The sequence below is a fragment of the Gallus gallus genome, chromosome 22 (assembly GCF_016699485.2).
Source record: "Gallus gallus isolate bGalGal1 chromosome 22, bGalGal1.mat.broiler.GRCg7b, whole genome shotgun sequence".
Lineage (NCBI taxonomy): Eukaryota > Metazoa > Chordata > Aves > Galliformes > Phasianidae > Gallus > Gallus gallus.
The window spans coordinates 3,636,277-3,650,226 of record NC_052553.1 but is presented as its reverse complement, the minus strand read 5'-3'; the positions used below and the strand labels follow the sequence as shown (position 1 = coordinate 3,650,226).

The 13,950-nt window shown below is 41.7% G+C and overlaps 1 protein-coding gene across 4 annotated transcripts in view; it reads left to right on the top strand.

The window, feature by feature from the left end:
* Positions 1-240: 240 nt before the first annotated feature.
* LOC107054988 overlaps positions 241-13,950 on the top strand; it is a 173,144-nt gene continuing 159,434 nt past the window's right edge. For all 4 annotated transcript variants that reach the window (XR_006932007.1, XR_006932006.1, XR_005841560.1 and 1 more), the window contains exons 1-2: positions 241-1,151; positions 5,216-5,362. The gene's annotated coding sequence lies outside the window, so the exon portion shown is untranslated. The remainder of the gene's footprint in view (positions 1,152-5,215; positions 5,363-13,950) is intronic.

Sequence of the window (13,950 nt, the reverse complement as noted above, 5' to 3'; positions counted from 1 at the left end):
GCTCTCTTCTTACAACTCAGTCTTCAAGAGCCTCATAAATGTACAGGGACCTCAGCTTGCTGCTTAAAGCTGATATGTATAGCTATTATGGGTGTGTAACCACTAAGTGTATTGCATTTCTAACTAGAAGTCAAGTGAAAAGCACTCAAATGTTACTTGTTACATGACAAGTTGTTTTTTGGGTTGCTTTTTTGTTTTTTTGTGTTTTTTTTTTTTGTCTGCTTTTTAAATAACACTGCTTATTGATAATTTTTGGTGTGTTTCGACTGTTGCTTTGGAGTCGTAATATATGTACGTATGGACGTATATTATAGGGTCCCTACAGGGCAAGCTTTTATCTCCTTGCAGACATCTGCTAGGGCGCCCAGCCCTGTGTTAACACAGCATTCACCAGGTCTGCAGATCCCTACCTCCCACCTTTAGACAGCGCCCTGCTCTTTGGGATGTACAGGAGGCTTTTTGCTTAAGGTTGTTTTGTTGAAGTGTTTCCATGACACAGCCCTGAGCTCTGCTCTCAGTGTGACTAAATGCAAACAAGGGGAGGAGATGGGCTGGGGATAAACCCTTGTCTCTGCATCTCTCTGCAAGCTGTGAGCATTGACGTCAGCCGAGCAGCGCCGCTCCCCATCTGCCCAGGATCCAGCCTATTAGAGGGGCAGCAATGGGTAAAAATGAATTCCTGGAGAAGACAGAACCTTCTGCAAATGTGTGCAGATGAACCTGGGGATCTCTCTCCTGCCTGTGACAGTAGCATCTCCAACCGCGTGCTCCTGTTGTGTCCCATTATCTCCTGTTTCCTTAACCTAGAGCTCTCTCTTTTCTTTTTCCTGAGTGCAGCAGGCACCTCAATCATCTGTTACGTGGCTTTGATCCAGCAATTGGAGACGTGCTGTGGAGTAATCCTCAGAAAACCTGGGGTAATGGGATGGGGAGAGGACACAGTGCTACATTAATATTACATATTAATATTACTACGTGTGATCTCCACTTTCCTTTCACATTTGAGGGCCCAACCAACCAACACAAAGCAACAGTTGAAGAAGTAGAAAAGGTGCACTTTGGAAACATCATTAATGGCACGGGAAGGCTTGTGGGCCGGTGTATGAGGCCAGGAGGAGATGGCACAAAGGGAGATCCCATGAGCAGCTGAGGTATGTATTTGTTAACCCTTGAGTAAGGGTTTTCTTCTTCCCCTTTTGAATTCTGTGCTTGTGTGATGGCTCCTCCCATTGGCAGAGATTGTTTTGCATTTCTTCATACCCCGCTGTGACAGTCCAGAAGTCCTCATGTACAATATGATACTATCCAACACAATGTTGGTGACTAAAATACTGTTAGAAACACGGTATGAATTATTTAAAATGAAAACATTTGTGTTGTCTTTAGATTCATGTAACTCATTTTTCACTTTTTTCCTTCTTTTGCATTTCCTTGCTTCCAAACTCATGCCAGGCCTGTTTCTCTCGAATAAAACCACAGTTTTTGGCCACAGTATCACTTTCTCTTGGGTCAGAGCACAGTGCTGGTGGCCTCCAGCGATGCTGTTTGATGCGGCTGAGCTGGGTCATGAGTATGTGGAAATTGTCTGAGAGACCTCCAGGGTATTTTCAGACATATGGCAGTGGTTCAGTAAATGCTCAACCTCCAAACTGTTGTTCATTGTTCTTACTGCAGCCACCAAAAATAGGTACCTGTTATGTTAGCTACTGTACAAGGAATATGTGGCAGGGGGGCTGGAACTTGATGATCCTTGGGGTCCCTTCCAACCCAACCCATTCTGTGATTCTATGAATAAGCTGCAGGTACACCAGTGGATTAGTATTCCTATAGGTTCCAGAAGGCTCAGATGAGGATATGTCAAACTTTGCCTCTCTCCCCCAACCTCAGAACCATTTTTAGACAGTTTTAATCATAAACGACGTTTTGTAATAGCAAAACTTACACTCATCCCATGACTTGTCTCTCTCAGTGTTAAATACCTGATGGCAAGGTACATTTTTCTTTGTTTGGATTGCAATACACTAGTTGCAAAGTGTCAGGTGAACAAGAATATCTTGATTATGCTGCTTAACTTTTGTTCCTAATAGCTGATGTTCACCCTTGGCAGAGATGATTGATTTGATTTCCATTGAAATTTGTAAGTACAGGTGAGGAACCCAATCACAGAGAATAGGCTGTGATCAGACCCAGAAACCTGACCAACTAAAAAGCAAGATGAAAATTGAGGCATGTGTAGGATAATGTCAAAATTCTGAAAAATGTTTTCAAGAAAAGTCTGCTTAAAGTGATAACACTGCTCTAAGATGCCCTGGTCTTAAAAGATTTTCCTGTAGACTCAATGGCCTGTGGGTTTATTGGACTGGATTCCCACAGTTTTGGAACAGGACACACTTGGGAGTACATTTCTGCTTTATTTGTGCATATCCTTTTTTTTTTCTCCCATGACTTGAGGGACCAGGAGTGGAATTGTACAAATTCTATCATATTTATAGCATATTTTAACCTAATACATATACATACACATGTATGTTGGGCATCATCAGCAGTATTATCTTTATTCGTGTCACTGTTAGATGTGTTTTGCATGAAAAATATCTAGGGTTATGAATTTATTCAGAATGGTATTAGACTTCGAATCCCTAGCCGATTTCTCACTTGTTCCCCAAATTCCCTAAGCTATTAACTTATTTACAAGGCTAATGAATGCCCTAATTTTTTTCCTTTACCCTGTGTCAACAGTATAGCTTTTTTTTTTTAATTTAATACTTTGCATTAGAAAATCTTTTATTAGCATTTTTTCCCCCTTCTAATCAGTAAATAATTGGAGGAATAACCTCACTGCAGGGAATTATGTCCATTTTCCACCTAGAGCAGCGCTAACAGGAGGGCAGCTCAGTGCAATATTTTCAGCATGATCAAAACCAAAGAGGTCGCTGGCAGATCTGGAAAACCTGTGCTGATAAAGCTTTTCCTGTCCAGTTGGCAGGAACAGGAGGGCTGCTCAGATAAAGCACTGCTGGAAGCGTGGGCACTGCAGGGCATTTATCTCAACAGGGCCAAAAAGTCTGACACTTCTCGTGTTGCATTTTGCATCTTGATTCAAACACTTGTTTAGAAACAATAGCATGCAGCATGTGTCAGAATGGGGATCTGTGTTCTCTAGCCATCGGACAGCTGTTAAAATAGGTTAAATATGAAACACGAGACGTATTTTAAATATAAATATGAATATTCTGTTTAAAATACTTAGTGGGAACATGCTTTATTTATTTATTTATTTATTTTTCCCTTGCCCGGTGGGCAGGAGCTGTTTGAGGTTATTAAGCTTTTGTTTGTGCATGGTTGCAGACCTACAGCCTGCTCCTAGCGCTGCAAACGTGCAGAGCAGATAGTGGGGTGCCAAATAGTTTGTCGACTTGGAAAGGAATGGTTTGAGGGATTGTGCAGTGTGCATCTGTAGAATAATATTCTTATTGGAAAATAATTGGAACAAGATATACTCGACATTGTAAGTCTAAAAGAATTAAAAGGAATTTCAATTAATGGGACGTAGCAGTTCTAATGCCAGGGAGCAAGTGTAAAGAAGGAAGAACTTTGGAGATTTTAATCTTGTTTGTCAAGTAATTTATCACAGTTGTTTTTGTAAATCTCAGAGATAATAAGCATCCATGGCAAATGGAGCCTGGATTAAACATGAGCTAGCATGTTGTTCTGATAAGCTGCATCTTGTATCACAGCATGTCAAGGCTTTAACTGGACGTGTTTTCAACAGTGCGATGCAACACAACAGGGCAAACATTGGAAAGAGTGTTTTGAAGTGTGGTGTCCTCTATAACTCTCTTAGTAAGCCTGTTTGCATCTGCTTCTGCTCATTGCTTTGACATCTGAATGCAACATGTGCTTCTGCAAAGCTTCCAATTGCTGCTTGCAGGTGATTCTTATGCAGTCATCATTATGGAGCAATCACTGCCTTCATGCAACAGAAATGGCAAATTGTTTCCATTATTAAACCTTACTTGGGAAACTTAAGATTTTGCTCGGGAAAAAAGGTTCTTTCTGCCTGAAAATTGTTACCCTTTCTGCTAATTTCAGTAAGATGTGTGGAACTGCACTTTGCATTTCAAGTTCTTTGGAGCGAAACCTCTTCATGATCATAGATGATAGAATGGCTTCTTTTGGAAGGAGCCAATGATGCACTAATGCCATGCACTACTGAAGATTCAGATCACACTTCTGTTTCCAGCTGTCACTTCTGTTACAAAGGCTGATTGCCCTGAGCCAGAAGGAACCAGAACCCCAAGATTCCCTAATCTGCAGTAAGGGAGGGGTCCAGGTCATCAGGCATGTGTTGGACCTGGGTTCCAGAAGTGCCACCACTCAGTGCTTTTATGGCTCCTGCTTTGAATCTGTGGTTTGCAGAACTGCTTGAGATGAGCAGGAATGTGACTGCACACCTGGGCTAAGTGCAAGCACTTGTGCATACGTTAAAGCAGGCAGGAATGAATTTTCAATCAGTGCTTGAAGTACTTGCTTCCTTGAGTTGGGACCAGGCACTGGATGCAGTGGAAGCACTCATGCTCAGCCAAAGCCCAGAGATCTGTCTCAATTAGTGTGTTCTCCAGTCTGCAGTTCAGGGTGCCTTTGGCTCCTGCGTCAGCTGTATTTTATCACTTTAAAATGCTGTGTAATGCTGCATCAATAAATTCTGTATTAGTGAAATCTGCAAAGAAGCAACAGCCTTATCTTAATTAGGCAAAATATATGACTCCTGCCACAGACCATACCAGGAGCCAGTCAACCTTGTAACAGTCTTTTTTTTTTTTCCTTTTTCTTGATACTCCTTTAGTTGGTTCTTTTTTTTCCTGTGTTACTGTAGAGATTGGTTTTGGGGAAGGAAAGGATGCATCACAGGAGCATGACAAGTGGCAGCAACTGAAGGGAAGCGAGCTACACTGCTTGACAAAGTGGTATCTCCAGTGGTCTGTGCTCTGTTAGCCCCCCTTCTGTGCCTCTGAAATATGGAGTGCCTCTGAAGATGTGATGCTGGTACCTTCCATCTGCTGCCCCGACACTGGGGCTGGCAGCTCAAAGCTGAGAGCTCTTCTGAGGGCTTTGACTGTTGAGGTTCTCCCAGCTGTTTAAAGGGACTTCGATCACATGAATCTGTTATTTTTAATACATTCATTTTTGTTTTCTTTCTATTTTCTTGACCCAGAGAATTCGGACAGATGTGTGAAGCTGAGGTGGGTGCGTTCCTCCCTGACCCATGCTGTATCCTTTAAGCCATCTCAACTGCTCCTTAGAAGCAGTGATCATTAAACATTTGCCAAGTTGATTTTGCTCTGCATCTCTGAATGTGAAGGTACGTATTTTTAGAGAATTTATTCTTTGTTTTCCCTTTGTGGAAAGTGTTGGCTTGCCTTGCAGCGAGCTGCTGCCATGTTCTGCTGCGTCAGTGGCTGTTTTTCCTTGGAGATGACTGACCTCTGTCTATATATAATCAGCAAAGCACTCTTGTGTTTTTACAAAATGAAAGGCAGTGTATAAATGCAAGCTATTACTTGATGTACTGATCTGGGATCATAATTCCCCAGGGAGAGGCTGCATATGCAGTGCCTTTGTCCATGCTCCGCCTGGATTCCTTCACTCCATCACTTGATTTACAGTTGCTGCTTTGCCTGTGCCCATCCTTCTCTAAATTCTGATTTATACAGGGAGGTTAAATGACTTTGCGTTTAGGTAGGTAGGAGAACATGCTTCTAAATCAGCAGCAGTACTGCATTTCAGCACTGGCCACTTAAAGTCCAGTTAGCTCTGATTGCTTCCTTCCTTGCTTAAAGGCAATGTGGCAGCTGCCTCTCTTGTACCACTGGGTGAATTTAACTCTATTACTTTTAGAATTTGTTGCATCCTTCCCAGCTAGCTATTCCCGTGTTTACATTGCAAGATCCATAGATAGAATCATAGAATCATCAAGGTTGAAAAAGACTACTAGGATCATCTAGTGCAACCACAGTCCACCCCCACCAAGACTGCTAACCACATCCCACAGTGCCACATCTCCATGGTTCTCGAACTCTTTCAAGGACAGTGACTCCACCACTCCCCTGGGTTGCCTGACCAGAAGAGCTTGACCACCATTCTGGAGAATAAGATTTTCCTAAAAGCCAACCTGAACCTTCCCTGGCATAACTTAAGGCCATTTCCTCTCATCATATTGCTGTTACCTGGGAGAAGAGGCCAACCTTACCTTACCACAACCTCCTTTCAGGCAGTTGTAGAGAGCAGTATAGTCTCCCTTGAGCGTCCTCTTCTCCAGGCTGAATCATCCCAGTTCCCTCAGCTGCTCCTTGTAACACCCTGTGCTCCGGACCCTTCACAGCTTCACTGCCCTTCTGAGGACTTGACACTTGATAAAGCTCATCCCATTGGCCTCAGCTCATCGATCAGTCTGTCCAGGTCCCTCCATAAGGCCTTCCTACCCTCAGGCAGATGAGCACTTCCTCCCAACTTAGTGTCATCTGCAAATTTACCAAAGGTGCACTCAATCCCCTTGTCCAGATCATCAATAAAGATATTAAACAGGGCTGGCCCCAATACTGACCCCTGGGGAACACCACTACTCACCGTTAGCCAGCTGGATAGGACATAGTTTCCCAGGCTTGTTGGGAGGCTTTGACTGGCTCAGCCACCAATGGAATTTCACAGAACCATAAGATGGCTTGGGTTGGAAGGGACCTCAAGGACCACCTGTGCACCATGAAGAGGAGCCCTTGCCTCTACTGTGTCTGGAATGGGAGCAGTCCTTCCCTGTGTCTCGACCTGAATACTTGCTGCAGAGACAATCTGTCTCTAGCTTTTTTTTTCCTTTTTTTTTTTTTTTTTTTTTTAACATTGGGGTTTTTTTTGGTCATTTTGCACAGATCTCAATAGTTTGCATGTGCTCCCAGAAGAATGGGATGCATCATTATGTGGCTTTGTTGCTTTTCTGTGCAGGCTCTGCTCCAGGTTCTCGCATAGGGACTGATGCTGCTTCATGACAAAAGGAGAGAGGCAACAGAGAATAGGAATGCTCTGTTGGCTGATTGAGAAAGAATTCTGGGGCTGGATAGTTATCTCAAAAGATAAGGTTCTTAAACAAAAAACCTGATATTAATGGAAACAGTGCTGTATGAAAGCAATAGAGGAGGGCTGGGGAGCTGGAAACCCTTGGAGCTCTGGAAGGAAGTGGAATGAAAATGAGAGCTGCTTCACTTCCAGGTTTTTGTCAAGGTTTTTGAAGATAAATTATTAGCAAAACTGTGATCAGTAATGTATGTGATGGTTAATTGTAGAGGTTCTACAAGAGTGGGGAATGCCTGACATGCAGTAATAGATCTCTCAGTTGTCAGTGACGGCTTAGACCAATTCTTACCAATATCTTTCTCCTGTAGAGCAGAGAATAGAAGCCATGAGCCCAAAATTTCTTACGCTGGGAGTCAGTTTATGCTGGTGTGCAAGCAGGATCAGAATGATTCTCTTGATCTTCATAAAACAATGAGGTTGGGTTGGAGTAGTGATCAACCATCCTCCTACCCCAACTCCTACAGACAATCAAATGCTATTACTCATTGCTGCTTTCTGAAATCAGAAGTGCAGATGGTAGCGTATTGTTTGGAGGCTACCACAGATATGCTCTTATAAAAATTCCATGTGATTTCTTTCTAGTTCAGTTATTCTACTTTTAAATATGTTTATTCACTGAAGGAGAAAGAAACCATGGGGCTTTTTCATTTTAATTTAGAAACCTCTCTGGCTCTCTCCTGTTGCCATTTAAAATGTAGTTATGGTCAGAAAAATGATGCTATGAAAAATAAATGACCTGGAGAATGCCATAAATTTTGCTTGCTCTCTCCAAGACTCCCAGATCAAATTTTCTCTGGTTACAGATCCAAGAGATGTCTGTGCAGATTGCCAATACTGCAGACTACGTGAAATTGCATTGGAAACTGTTCTTTCATCCTTTCTTTGGATCTGTGTTGTGCCTGAATTTCCATGGATGGGACCAGCTAGGTTGCTATGGCACTCAGACCACAGCATTAACAGACCATACTCTTGTATCTGATTTTTAATAGCAACAAGCATCGTGTACTTCCAAAAAAGAAACTTTTTCTCAGGTAGAGAGCTTTTGATCTTGTATAGCTAGAAATATCTTTTTGGCCTGGAACTGGCCAGTTTTTCCATTTTCACTGGGCTTTGCAAGCAGCCGCCTATGCTGTTAATTTTACAAAAAATAAAAGAACAGGAACTTCCTTGTGATTTCCTGCCAAAGATTTTGTGTTCCTAAGCACGCAAATCCAGCTAGGAAAATGGTGCCACTCACTCGCAAGTACTGCATGTCCTGTTGGTATAGGGATGGGTGATGGAGTGCTTTGCTGGAGCAGCTGTAAATACACTTCCTGTCCCTTTGGGGCTACTGTCTGTTTCCCCATTTGGGAAAGGGGTTGCTGTCTGGCTTAAACTGACCTCAAGGTACCTTGTTATGCTCTCCTGCCCTAACCTCCTAAACCAGCTCAGCAGGGACCACGTGTATGTAATTCCTTTTCTGATTGCTGGTTAAGTTTTATATTGGTGCAGACTTCTCAACAGGAAATCCTTAGGGCTCTCCCCCATTGACCTTACAATAGCAGTTGGGAAGTGTCTGTCGTATTCCATGTCCAGTGCTGTTCTTCATCCGTGCTTGGGTTATGTTATAAAGGAGCAGGCAGCTTGTACAATGAATTTGCCCTCTTTGTGGGGAGGTTTCTTCTTTTTCCCTACTCAGGCCTGACGTTATCGAGGGTGAATTCACTGCTTATGCTCTGTGCTGAAAAGAGCCTTGTTTGGGCTTTTAGCTTGGATGTAAGGAAATAACGTGCAAGAAGGCTGTTACCAGTAGCCAGCTCCACAAGCCAAATGCAGTTGCCCACTGTGATGTTAAAAGCAGAGTTCTTTATGCAGGGCAGATCTGCTTTGCCACCATAGGCAGAGGAAACTGGAATGGGTTCACTCTTTTTAATTGTATTCTGGGAGTTGGGCAGAGGAAACTGGAATGGGTTCGCTCCTTTTAATTGTATTCTTGGAGTTGGGCATAATGGTAGTTAGGCATGATGGCAGCATGGTGCCCAGGTTTCACAGGCTGCCTTTGGTCCTCCCCTTTATACGAAAAGGAATACTGACAATGAGGTCAGAACACCCTAAGCATTTGGGAGTAGTTTTGGTTCCTTTACTGAGCCTGTCTCCTTGTATTACACAGGAGAACATGGAAATTCTTGTTCTATTCATGCATTAAGAATGGATCGCTCTATTTTGTTACCAAATAACAGAGGGAAGTGAAGCAGCTGTGACAACTTAAGCATTGAAAAATCATAAATCATTTTCCCTTTCTTCCACCCCCCAGAAATCATGAAAAATAAATGTGGAGCCCTTTAGGAAATATTTTTACGCTTTTCATTCCTTATAGCTAGGAGGCTTAAAAATGTAGTGCTTCTGACATCATTGCATGTCTTTAGAATTGGGGATTTTAGTAAATAATAAATGCAATTAAAATGGAAAGAGATAAGACTAAAGCAGCTTGAAATATAGTTTCCCAATCCTGTTGCTCCGTAGATAGACGCAAACGTTCATAAGCATCTACTCAATTTCTGATGGAAGCAGCAAGGATACATAGGCTTCAGCTGATAAACATATCAGGCTTTGACAAGAACTTTGTTTATTTAATAGTGAGGCAGGCAAAGATCTTTGTTTTGTTTGGGTTATTCTGGTTCTCAGTTGCTGGTGCTGTGGGTTAATTAGTATTGGAGCCACATTACTCGAAAGCTCCTATCTACCAGTTTTTTCTTAAAGCAGACAAATCGTATCTTTCTAATTTCTGTCTGATTTCTTTCATCCCATAAACCATGCTACAACTGTAAGGGATATTCTTGGCCACAGCCATGTTCTTAATATTGATTCCACTGCTTGCAGATGTGAAGGCTCCTACATTACTGTCTCCTCAAAGCTCTGCTTTATTACTGAGCACAGGACTGATGGCTTCTTCTGGGCTGTGCCATTTATTTTTGCTTGGCTATTTGTTTTCCTCTGGGGAAAAAACCTTTATGTCATGTACCAGAAGATGTACTGGAGTCCTTCAGACACAGGATAGTTGGCTCAGGGAATGCCTCCACCGACCTGCTGGAGTATTTCATCCTTTCCAGGGCCCAACTGATGTCTAAAATATAGCCATCTGCTTGGCTCCAATTATGGACACAGATGAACTAACTCAGATGAAGGCTGGTCTGAATTAGATATGGGATTATGCAGATTTGTTAAATCCAGACTTATCTGGGAATAGTACACATGAACAACTGTTTCAGGTTAGCTTCTGTTGCAGACACCCAAGTTTCATGGGAAGGTGTTAACAAATGCCAGCTCTTGTTATTCCCTCTTTCTGGCCCACGGGGACTCTTACACAGCACCTTCCTTCACCAAACCTTCAAAGTTAACTGTCCTATCATTTTCCATATCACTGCAGAATATTAGAAAAATAGCTTCTGCTCTTGTGTTTAAAGAGATGTTTAACCTTTTTCCTTAAGGTTAATCGGGCCTATTAGAAGAAGTTAATTGGTGTAATTATGTTGGAGAGCATATTCTCCTTGGTCTTTACTAAAACTGGGAAATATAAATATATTGGATTAATGAGATTATAATGCTATTGTTTGTTCCCTCATATTCTGGAGAAGTCATCAGAGTGCCATCGGTTGTCCTCTAAATGATTCTTTCTTAGAAGACTTCATCATTAATATTGTAAGTAGCCATAGACTGTTCTTTGCTGACTTATTCAATGCATTAATTTTTTATTCTTTCCATAACACTCTCTTTGAGAATTGGTGCCTTTAACAATGTGTCACTGGATAGAGAAGGACTATCCCCCGCTGGAGGGAATTACGTTGTGTTCAACCCAAGGAAGATGTTTAAATATCTTCTGTGCCATTACTTCTATTTAGTCTTACAGCTTGTCTTTAGCTATTCTGACATCTGCTCTTGGAGCTGTAATGTTTTGGCTACCAGCTATTTTCTCATAGACTGCAGTCCTTCACAGCATCGGACAGCCAGGCTGGATCCCTTCATCTTAGAGCTTGTCTTGAATCGGGGAAGGCATACTGGAAATGCCACATTTTTCCTTTTTGCTTTTTTCTTCCAATGATTTGCCACTGCTGTTTCTAAATCTGATGTAGCATGAAAACAGCAAACATTCCCATACTTTATTGTTTTTTTTTTCTTAGACCTTGAAACATATCACATTGAATTTCCTCATTAGCCCCACTTAGATATGCTTTATAGTCTTGGCTCATCCAGCACTGCTTAAACAGCTACACTGTATGCATCTCATCTCCTCTCTGATTATATTTACTTTGGTGTATTTTTTCCATTGAGGTTCCTCTGTATAGCTAGTTAAGTATCATAGGGTCATGTAATTTGTCTGCACCTTATTCTCCTGCAGTAGAAGGTTATTGGTCTCAAGGCAGGGTCCATGCCAACCACTGAAGTTGGTTTGTTCAGATGGACCAATCCTTCATTCCTTAAAAAACTCCACTACTTTTAGTATCTGAGCACAAAATTTATTTATTTTTGTTTGCCCTATCCAGAAAGGTGTCCATTTTAGGTGAAAGGTAATTTCAAAAATGCAGACTTTTTTTAACATCTTAAAAAGAACCCTAAACCCCTGGCTAAATCCCAAGGGAGATTCAGGATGTGGGAGGCTGAAGTTACTTGAAGTGAATGGAAAAAAGATGCAAAGTTGCAGCTGATAACACTTGCTGATGTGCAGCTCATGCATACCAAAATATGCCCTTAACTACTTCCCATAGCATTGCTTCACTGCTCCCAAGCCCATGGCAGCAGGCAACCACAACCTGATAACTTAAATTTGCATTATAGTACATGAAAAGGTGAATCTGTTCCTTCTTGAAGGAACCTCAGTCTAAATAGAAAACCCAGACAAAGCACTAGCTGAAAATGGGATACTGATTCCATTTTGTAGATTAGTTAAATCACAGGCAAGCTGCTTTCCAAGGCATGAAGCTGGGAGGCTGCCATCCAGTTTTCAGCCTGTCCTCGATTAGCTTTACCTGTTATCAGTCTAGAAGTCTCTGGCTTGAATAGAAATTGATCACGTCTTCTGGTGATTGCATATTTGAGCTTCTGGATCAGTATCATCCACCTTAAAGCTGGGTGGTTGGATGAGAAATAGTTATTTTTGTGTGCTGTAAAAAGACTAGTGGTAAAGTCATGCATGTATAGCAAAAGAAGCTGTGAGGTTGACTTTGAAATGCGAAAAAGGTGGGACAGAAAAAGCCTGTAAACAATGCAGCTGCACTTCTGCTTCTTCCATCTCTTTCCCATTAGAACTGTGCGCCCTTGTCCCCAAAGTGCAGTGCCAGGAGATGGCACAAGGACAGTAAATGTGGCATAGAGCTTAGCGGGCAGAAGTACAGACGTGTGGGTGTAGTGAGACTCAATGCCTTGGAGTATCCTAGTTGGTCCCAATCCTGTGCAAGAACTCAGGTATAGGTCTTTTCAGTCCTACAAACTCATTCCTCTGCTCATCTCCATGTTAAAGACTCCCTCTTCTGCTGATCTCTCGTCTGATTTCTCATTAATCACTGTATTAGAACATCTGCCAACTTTTACAGTAGAAAGTCTACCATATTTATTGCTTCCATCATAGGAACGTGTTATCCTTTATTCCAGAAAGGGTTCTCTGTCAGATACTGTACAAATACCAGCTCCACATAGCAGAACCCAAATATTCATACAGTCAAGTTTTTCCTCAGATGTGCCAGCCTGGGAGTGTGCCAGCCTGGATCCAGGGGATGTAACTTAAAGGCTCCCAGGAGAGGAGTAACAGGAGGAAATTTGATGGCTTATGCTCTGCAGGAGTTCTGAGATGATATTCCACTCTGGTCTTAAAATTTTGAATCTGTCTGCAGATTTTCCCCTTGCTGCAGCTCGAGTTACTAAAATAGTTAATAACAGAAAATCCCTTATATACTTTAAGCAAGTATACTTTAAGCAAGAATATAAGGGATTTTCTGTTATTAACTATTTTATAATGCAGTCTGCAGAGCTCCCAGTGCTTTAAAATGTGAAGCAAGTAATGGTATTGCCACTGTTAATTTCAGGGTAATAAGAAGCAGGTGTCAGACCTTGCTCAAGGTCATGCGCAAGATGGAGAACCAGAGCCAAGTGTTGGAGTCCAAGTTTGACTCTTCCATTGTGCCCTATTTCAGTACCATGGAAAGCTCAACTTGATAAAAGGAGATGGAGAACTGAGGTCAGCAGCCCAAGAGTGGTGGAACTTTCCCCAGAAAGTATATAGTTTGGTGAGAGCAGTAGGAGTAAAATCCAGGAGAAATAATAATTGAGTCAAGGATAAAGGCACAAGGTTACTAAATCACATTTGTGATTCAGGGATAATATTTCTTACTGTCCAAAGAGAATATTAAAGTACTGCCGAAGAAGGGAAAAAGGAAAAAATCGCTAAGCAGAAAAAAGTTATTAAGAAAAGATAATGGAGGGAAGGGAATATTATGCTGATTCTCCAAACAGTTATGAATGAATATAGATACGCTGTCTGTGATAAAGGAAACACATTTCCCCAAAGAGAATTGGAAAAAAACAGTCATTGCTAAACACTGATCTGTCTTTCAAACACCGAGAACAAAATAACCCACCTTTTCAAGTTTTCCGTTGATAACTCCTAATGAGAATCTTTGAGTCATGAAAACATTTAGAGATTTCAATCTTGTCGTATAAGAGCAATAAATCAAAAAGATGGGACAGACAGCCACTTCACAAGAAGTCCCTGAATCAGTCATTTAGCATGCAAAAAAAATAGCATGGAAGAAAAACCTGTCTTCTGTATAGTATTTATAATAGATCAAATGTTTC